Below are 9791 nucleotides of genomic sequence, written 5' to 3'. Positions count from 1 at the left end.
CCCGGTTCAAGGCAACTGTGAATACACCCTAATTATCTCAAATGCAGAACACACAAACACTGCAGTGTCTTGTAAATAAAAACTCTGTAAATAAAACTTGTAGCAGAGTGACAGCTTGCCATCCTTTGAGAACATGGTTAATAGTCACCTCACCTAGCAACCTACGAACCTTAATAAAGGGAATAAGCGGAAGGAAAATGAATGTACAAAAGTAGCTAAATCCTATGTCAGACACCAGCAGAAGTAAACGCATAAATACCGTAATAACAGCATATAAACCATGAACAAAGATCATATATTATACAGAACATGACATGAAGAACGGGTGAGTGAATAAATGAAGAAAGCCCAGACTTCACAGGTCCAGAGAGAGAAATGCTTCTTATCTCCATCAACACCTGCTGAAAATTTCACAGACGGTCGGATTGTGAGGACGTTTCTCAAACCAATGACTTGGAAAAGAGACTTTTCCCTTAAAGACGCGCTCAGAGAGCAGCAAAACATGACCCCTGTAACACACACACCATCATCTGACCATAGAAGATGGGCAGGGGTGAAATATACACTGTACATCAAATAACTGCAAGCGAGAAAAAAAAACACTGAACTCTCAACACAGACTCACTGGAAATATGTACTTCAGCCTGCATTTGTGTGAAACTGCATACATGCAACGCAATCCCACGACAATTCGTAACTTTTTATTCGTAACAGTACCAATTGAGCAAGGTGTCAATGCCACAGCCTACCTGAGTATTGCTGCTGACCATGTCCATCCCTTTATGAGCACAGTGTCTCCATCTTCTGATGGCAGCAGGATAACACACCACTTCATGAAGCGCCAATCATCTCAGACTGGTTTCTCGAACATGACAATGAGTTCACTGTACTCAAATGGCCTCCACAGTCACCAGAGCTCAATCCAATAGAGCACCTTTGGGATGTGGTGGAACGGGAGATTGGCGTCATGGATGTGCAGCCGACAAATCTGCAGCAACTGCGTGATGCTATCATGACAATATGGAGCAAAATCTCTGAGGAATATTTCCAGTAGCTTGTTGAATCTCTGCCATGAAGGATTAAAGCAGTTCTAAAGGCAAAAGAGCGTAGAACCTGGTACTAGTAAGGTGTACCTAATAAAGTGACCAGTAAGTGTATGTAATATTGCATAGCAAAAGTAGCCTGTGCTGTGAGGGGCTTCCTTCACTTAAACAACACTTCCTGTACCAGCATCACACACTAAAGACAACTGAAGTGCCAAATTAGGTCAACTCCCACAGGAGCGCCAGAATGAACAGTAGCCATTGTGTTCGTGCGGCTTTTTAAAACATAAACACACTTCCTCCTGTTTCCACAGGCACACGGAAAAAGCCCACCTTCCAGCGGCAGAGATCTGGCTGCGAGAGCGGAAAGAGCTGGAATACAGCGAAAAGAGCTGATCTTTCAGAGAAACCTGCTGTCTCTCTCTCTGTGTGTGTGTGTGTGTCACTTCCTGCACTAATGAAGGCTCTCTCAGGTAAAGATGAAGACTTAGGCCGTACTCACACTAGGTACAGTTGCCTCGAACCGGGCCAAACCACGCTTGTCCCCCCTCCCGTCTCCCCCGACGGCCCGCGCTCACACTATATCGGGCCTCGGCACGCTTACGTCATCGCTGCTGCGCTGTTCAGAAGCGCTCTCTATGGCAAGCCTTTTTAGCATTTAAATCTTTATTCTGACTCCATAAATATATTTCGAGATATCTCTAATTATATTTTGACTAGTCATAATTATAATTCGACTAGTCAGAATAACAATTAGAGATATCTGCAATTACAATTGTACTAGTACGAAATCAGATTGGAGATATCTGCAAATATATTATGACTGACTAGTCATATTCCTCCATTGACTTCCATTGAAAAATATTTGCAGATATCTCTAAATGAGTTTTGACTCGTCACAATTGTAATTAGAGATATCTCTTTTTACTAGTCATAATACATTTGGAGATGTCTTTAATTCATCATATTTAGAGATATTTACAAATATATTTGAAGATATCTCTAATTAATTTACTAATAGTCGAATTACAGTTGTAGATATCTTGAATTGGATTTTTGACGAGTCAAAACTCATTTAGAGATATCTGCAAATATTTTTCAATGGAAGTCAATGGAGGAATATGACTAGTCATAATATATTTGCAGATATCTCCAATCTGATTTCGTACTAGTACAATTGTAATTGCAGATATCCCTAATTGTCATTCTGACTAGTCGAATTATAATTATGACTAGTCAAAATATAATTAGAGATATTTCTAAATATATTTATGGATAGTCAGAACAAGGTTTAAATGCTAAAACGGCTTGCCATACGCTCTCCCTCAGCAGCACAGTGGAGATTTCTCTAGTTATATCGTTTCAGTCGTTTGATATGCCGTCAAATATTTCGCCAAACAGTAGGGATGCAGGGACACGAAGTCAGATATTTCGCCGAACAGATCCGCCACTTTTGGCACTCATAAACAATCATTAAGCTCTCGTGCTGCAGGAATGAGGAGGTCTGCTGAAGGCGCGTAGCTGGCGTGCTGTGAGGAGTTTGCGTCTTTAATAAACTACGGCAGTTTGCGTTCACTGAACAGTAAGAATGATTAATAAATCCATATCAAACAGTCCTTAAAAGTCACGTCTCGCTTTCGGTTTCGGGCTTTGGCGCGTTTTGTACTCACACACAAGCGTACCGCGCCAAAGCCCAAGTGTACCGCGCTCAGGCACACCTCTCCCAACCGGGCCAGGGCCGGCCAAGTGAACCGTGCTTGAGCGCGATTCAGCGCACTCACACTTCTCAAACGATCCGGGAAACGGGCCTGGGCACGGTACGGATGGCATAGTGTGAGTAGGCCCTTACAGCCACAGGAGGAAGAAGAAGCCGCTCAAACTCATTTCCTGCAGTGTGGCTCGTAATGTCAGTGTAAGAGTCACAGGACAGCCTTTAAAGCGTGCTCTCCGTCAGACACCATGTTTATGAGTAGGCATCATTTGAGCTTCCGGATGCAGTTTACAAGACGAGCAAACTTGAATATTTGTGTGAACTGCCCCCTTTAGGTCTGTGCACAGAGAAGCCAGTTATAGAAGCATTTCAGAGGTATGTTGAAGTACAGGTGGTTGCTGACCCAGAGTCAGCCACACAGAAATGTGTGTGTTTTATTTTACGTCTGCTAAACGAACTCAGTCCAGATGACTTTCCTAAAAGCAACATTTGTGTAAGATGTTTGTGAGTGGCGTTACCTCTGAATGAGCCATTGAGACGGCTGGAAACTGTAAGTACAGTGGTGCCATCACTCGCTCTCAATGAAGCCTCTGTTCACACACACTCAGCAATAAACACGCCACACACACAGGTTCAGATCTGAAAGAGTGAGCTAACCTGTTTAGTGTTTCACCAGTGTGGATTCTTTAATGACTGATATTAAATATTGCAGTATAATCAAGCTGTGCTGGTCACTGTTTGAAGATCACAATCCTCATCCAAACACCTGTGAGAAAATGCTGCACACACAGTTGATTAGTGTTGGACAACATGAAGGAATTGAGTTAACTCATTAGTGTTTACACATTTAAGTAGATTGAACATCAAACAATTAAAATGCGACTAAAACTGCAAGGCAACCATGTTAGCCGATAGACAATCAGCCGATAGTCTTATAATTGGCATATGTTAGCTTGTTTGATGTGTGACTGGTTATGGAGAGAGTTTCATCTGTGATGAACATGGACGACTGTTTCTGGCCAGAGGAAGAAGACCTTTTCCTCTTTAACCCTGAGGGACGGTACAAGGTAGAGACATCCTGATAAACCAATCTCAGTTAAACACTATGACATCACACACACACACACACACACACACACACACACACACACACACACACACACACGCATACATTAACACACACACACACACACACAAACACACACACACACGCATACATTAACACACACACAAACAAACACACACACACAAACAAACACACACACACTCACACACACATATATACGCATACATTAACACACACACAAACAAACACACACAAACACACACACACATATATATATATACGCATACATTAACACACACACAAACAAACACACACACACACACACACACACAAACAAACACACACACACACGCATACATAAACAAACACACACACACACACACACATATATATACGCATACATTAACAAACACACACACACGCACACTCATATATGCATACATTAACAAACACACACACACACACACACACACACACACACACACACACACACACACACACACATATTACACACACACACACACACACACACACACACACAAATAAACACACACATTAAACATACACACACACACACATATATATTAAACACACACTCACACACAAACAAACACACACACACACAAACAAACAAACACATTAAACATACACACACACAGATATTAAACACACACTCACACAAACAAACACATTAAACAAAAACACACACACACATACATTAACACACACACACACACTTTAACAAATATACACACACACATGCCACATACACAAACAAATACGCACACATCAAACACATACACACACACACACACACACACACATTAAGAAAACACACGTTTGTTTTTGTGAAAAGTGGGGACATTACATAGATTTCCATTCATTTTATACTGTCCAAACCGTATATTATATTGCCCTTATCCCACCCCACCCCTAAACCCAACCATCACAGGAGACTGTGTGCAGCTTTACTCTCTGATTAAACTCATCCTGTAGGATTAATAAGCATTTTGAGAAACGAGAACGTCACCAATGTCCTCATATTTCACCTCCTTTTTGTAACACCTGTGTCATACCCATGTCATCATACAGATTTGTGTCCTGATATGTCACAAATACATACACACACACACACACACACACACACACACACACACACACACACACATAGACATATATACATACAAAAACACACATCAAACAGACACAAACATTAAGAAAACATACACATACACACCCACACACACACATTAAGAAAGCATACACAAACACACAAACACGTATACACACACACACACACACACATATACACACACCCACATACACACAAAAACTCCCACATATTTACTTATGCATACAACACACACATAAACATACAAGCCTTCACACATACACACACACACACACACACACACACACACACACACGTAACATAACATACACACATACATACATACATACATACCTACATACATACATAGACGTATACACAAACACGCTAGCATGCACATATATACACACACACATATACATACAAACACACAAACATACAAAAAATGTATATCCACACACACATACATACACACATATATGCACACACACTTGAGCTTCCTGTCATTGCTGCTGAAATCCCAGTCTCTCTTCCTGCGCAGCTAAAACAACAGGATCACACACACACACACACACACACACACACACACCTCTCAGCATTCCACAATAACTAATAACCCAAACACTGAGCCATCAGGACCACCACAGCGATCTCTTAGATGTCCGTCAGGTCTGAATATTAACTCCTGCAAGTCAGAAAACAGCAGCTCAACTCCAGCTCGATTCACACGGGTAAATGACAATGCGGCGGCGGTCGCCAACACAAGATAATGAGGAGTGGTGTGAGCCGTAATTCTGCCAAGCGTTCTGATCTCAGTCTGGCAAATAAGCAGGCATTACTTGACTGGAGGCAGGCGGCTTCAGCGGCGGCTCTATAAATACCCCAGCCCTGCGCACTGTCATCTCCAGAGCCCCAGGACACTCAAAACACCCCAGCAGCACTCACACACACATCAGCAAATAACACAGATCCTTCTCCAGCACTACTACCAAGAGCTGCGCCTGCTCTCTCATCACATCCAGCATGACGACCAGGGTACGAATTATACATTGATGACCGGGAGGGTGTAAGAGGGGGGGGGGGGCTTATGTGTTTTGATTAATATAGAACCAAATATATTTAATTCAATTACATCTAATTTATTACTCACACTTGTTGTGTTTTCAGTGCTCTGAGGGATATTGAGTGGTTCTCAATGACATTTGTGATGTTAAATAAACATATTAAAGGATGACCGTGAATGACTGCACATGTTTTTTATTTTATTGTTTAACTTCCATATGCAAGCGTATAATAAAATACAAACTATGCATGTAGTTTTACAGACACCTACAGTGCAAATGCATATTTCACAAGAAACACAAGTGAAAACAAGTGTTTTGTGAACACTCACGCTGTCTGTTGGTGCTCTAGATTTTGGGGCAAACATGCATTCACAATGGTACTCTGTTAAAATTGTTGGGTTAAAAATACCCGAACATATAACCCAACTATAGATTATTATAGCACCTATGGGGTATTTTAACTCAATGCATTGGGTTGATTTTTATTAAATGTTATTTTTTCTATTCTGGTATTACTATTGCTACTAGTACTACTATTTATTTTATAATTATGAGCTTAAATAAATTTTATAACGCAAAAACAACATTACGCAGACATATTAACACAGCTGTTCTGTGCCAGTTAAATCAGTTCACTGATGAAATTCAAATATTTAACCCAACTGGTTGAGTTAATAAATAAATAACCTAATACAGGTTCAAAAATAACCCAACAAAGCACCAAAATTTTAACCCAACTGGTTGAGTTATCAGTATATAACCTAATACAAGTTAAAAAATACACCAACAAAGCACCAAATATTTAGCCAGACTGGTTGAGTTATTAGTAAATAACCTAATAAAGGTAAAAATAACCCAACAAAGCCTTAAATATCTAACCCCACTGGTTGAGTTATCAGTAAATAACCTAATACAGATTAAAAATAACCCAACAAAGCACCAAATATTTAGCCAGACTGGTTGAGTTATTAGTAAATAACCTAATACAGGTTAAAATAACCCAACAAAGCATCAAATATCTAACCCCACTGGTTGAGTTATCAGTAAATAACCTAATAGAGGTTAAAAATAACCCAACAAAGCACCAAATATTTAGCCAGACTGGTTGAGTTATTAATAAATAACCTTATAAATGTTAAAAAATAACCCAACAAAGCACCAAATATGTTTAACTCAACTATTGCGTTAAACAAAGGACTCAACATTTTTAGAGTGTATGGACCATTATAGGGGTGGTCAAATGTATATTTAAGCAATTTATTGTTTTAATTGTTAATATTACTTAAGATGCAGATCAGTTTCTTAACTATTAAAAGGCAAATCACTGTCATACATGTAGTGTTGACGTCCTTTAGGGGGGGATCAAGCGTTAACTAGGGGGGTCTGACCCACGCAAACCCCCCTGTAAATCGCACCCTGATGACGACTAACTGATCTGTGGTACTGTACATCATACTGAATATATTAAAAGTGTATTATACGCTAGACATACAGTTGAAGTCTGAATTATTCGCCCTACTGTAAATTTTTATTCCTCAATTTCTGTTTAATGGATGGAAGATTTTTTTCAGCACATTTCTAAACATTATAGTTTTATAAACTCATTTCTAATAACTGATTACTTTTGGCCATGATGTTAGTTAATAATACTTGACTGGATATTCTTCAAGATACTAGTATTCAGCTTAAAGTGATATTGAAAAGGCTTAACAAGGGTAATTAGGGTAAAGTGGGGCTGGACGATTTGGGCTAAAATCTAAATCTCAATTAATGGAACATTTTAACTCGATTACAATTAATAAACGATTGTTTTATTCATTTATTTCATGTTTTAGTCCTCAGAGTTCGCTGATAAGTTTTCTACAGTAAATATGCTCACATATTACAAGTATAATGCAAATAACTTGGGTATAAAAACAAATAAACAATTTTGAAAACTATAAAAATATATCCTTTTGTTGAATAAGCCCAAAAAGCATGGTAAATATGTTGTCAGTTTAATAAAAACAGGGCACATCTACTAAAATCCCTGTATTACTGTGGCAGATACTCATAAAATATGGTACATATTTTGTCTATTTAATAAAACTCAAGCCATTCTCTCTTCAGTGTTACTCAAACTAAGTATATCTGATTATATTTCATAAAAACTGACTGCTTAAACTTTGTATTTCACTATTGCTTAAGCTATTTCATTTGTATGTTGTGTTTGTTTTTGTATACTTTCACTAGCTAAAACACTGTACAATAACACAAACTGTCATCAAGTCCTGCTGTCGAACAGTTGACAGACACAAACTTTGTGTACAGCCCACGACAATTGGTTTACAGTCGAGTATTGTGGCATAAACTTTTGAATCTGACGTCAACATAAACAGCAGAAAGTCGATATAAAAGCTTGGTTTGATCCAATGAATAGGAAGCGTGAACGCGCGTCACGATTACCGAGCATATCGGATTCAAACCCATCAGATTCCTCCTGAACGCATGGCAGGGTTGATCCAGCACCGGAATCCCCATATTTGCTGTTCACATTGACAGTTTTCCCCTTCTAACGGTCGTGCGAAGGCAGAAATGAGCTCTACTCACTGGTTTATCGAGTGATCCGCCCGTCGCGCGTTGTGATATTCCTGAAGTCGCTTTTCCTGTCCTTTCCTGTCGATTTTCCCTCATTCCAGCTTTTCATTCCCTCTCATTCCAACATGGCTGACGGGCAGAACCCAGCCCACTCCAGCTCCATCCAGCCACACACACATAACGCACACACACTCCTCCCAGTCCCGAGTGAATGAACGCCGCTGGAGCTGACGCTGGCCACTGGCGCCTGTCCGAGTCGTTTAGAGAGTCGGTTCGCTTGAACGGTTAAAGGGATGTGCTGAGCCCCAAATCACCTACTTCGTCAAAAAAGTATTATTAAGTTTTATGTTACGAAAAAGTGCACAGTTTTGACTATGAAAGCTTTGGGGCATGCTAGGCTACTACCTCATTAACGGGACCGTTATGTTGCTTAGTTCCACGCCCTGTCAATCATCTGACACATCATCCACACTTCCATCGAATTTAAAGGTCTTATGAAATTAAAATAAATATTTAGATGTTATTTCAGTCTTACCTTATTGAATATTCAGCAGCAGAGAGTTAATCTACCACTCGCAAGTCTTTCAGAGAAATCTCCTCAGGTCTTCCCATAGCCTAATTATTAGACTTTTTAAAAAGTTAATGTCCAAACACGTCTTTACAAGTTAACATTGTTGTTGCAGATGAACTGTAAATCGAAAAACGTGATTATATTTTCCAGTTGGCTAGCTATGAATGAATTAGTCGTTCAAACAATTTTACCTCTGTACTTAACGGTTTGTCTAGTGTGTCCGCCATGTTTGTAGTTTGTTTACAGTTTTTACCCACGTTTGTAGTTCTAATAAAATTCACGTCCAACGCAGAAACACAATTAAGTGAATCACAAAATACAGAAACTGTTAATGAACAGATATATTTTTTAGATTGTTTCATTCCCATATGACATTTTCTGCCAATCAAATTAAAACATTCACTGAAGATTCTTCTTAGGGAACCAAAAACTAACCTTTCCAGAACATTGCAATTAGGTTCCAAGAGCGTTCTCATTACCTAGAGAATACCTTTTATTAATGTAGACTATATTAAGTTCTCTATAGATAACTAGCAGAACTCTGGGATGGTGTGGGAACCAGAAAGAGTTCCCAAAAGTGTTTTGGCAACCAAATCCTTAGAAAAGACTAAATAAATTCAACTAACTATTAAAATAATAAATAAATCA

At 39.3% G+C, this 9791-nt stretch overlaps 2 protein-coding genes across 28 annotated transcripts in view; both read right to left on the bottom strand.

The window, feature by feature from the left end:
* The window catches only part of ptk2aa (protein tyrosine kinase 2aa), a 108677-nt gene extending 99290 nt beyond the window's left edge, over positions 1–9387 (bottom strand). For 25 of the 27 annotated variants that reach the window (XR_015945154.1, XR_015945155.1, XR_015945159.1 and 22 more), the window contains exon 1: positions 8585–8703. The gene's annotated coding sequence lies outside the window, so the exon portion shown is untranslated. 27 annotated transcript variants of the gene reach the window in all.
* The window catches only part of dennd3a (DENN/MADD domain containing 3a), a 400395-nt gene that overhangs the window by 343327 nt on the left and 47277 nt on the right, over positions 1–9791 (bottom strand). The gene's annotated exons all lie outside the window — the stretch shown is intronic.

The sequence above is a fragment of the Danio rerio genome, chromosome 19 (genome assembly GCF_052040795.2).
Source record: "Danio rerio strain M-AB ecotype USA chromosome 19, GRCz13ab, whole genome shotgun sequence".
Classification (NCBI taxonomy): Eukaryota; Metazoa; Chordata; class Actinopteri; order Cypriniformes; family Danionidae; genus Danio; species Danio rerio.
Note: the sequence above shows the minus strand (reverse complement) of the source record. Positions and strands in the feature narration are given on the sequence as shown.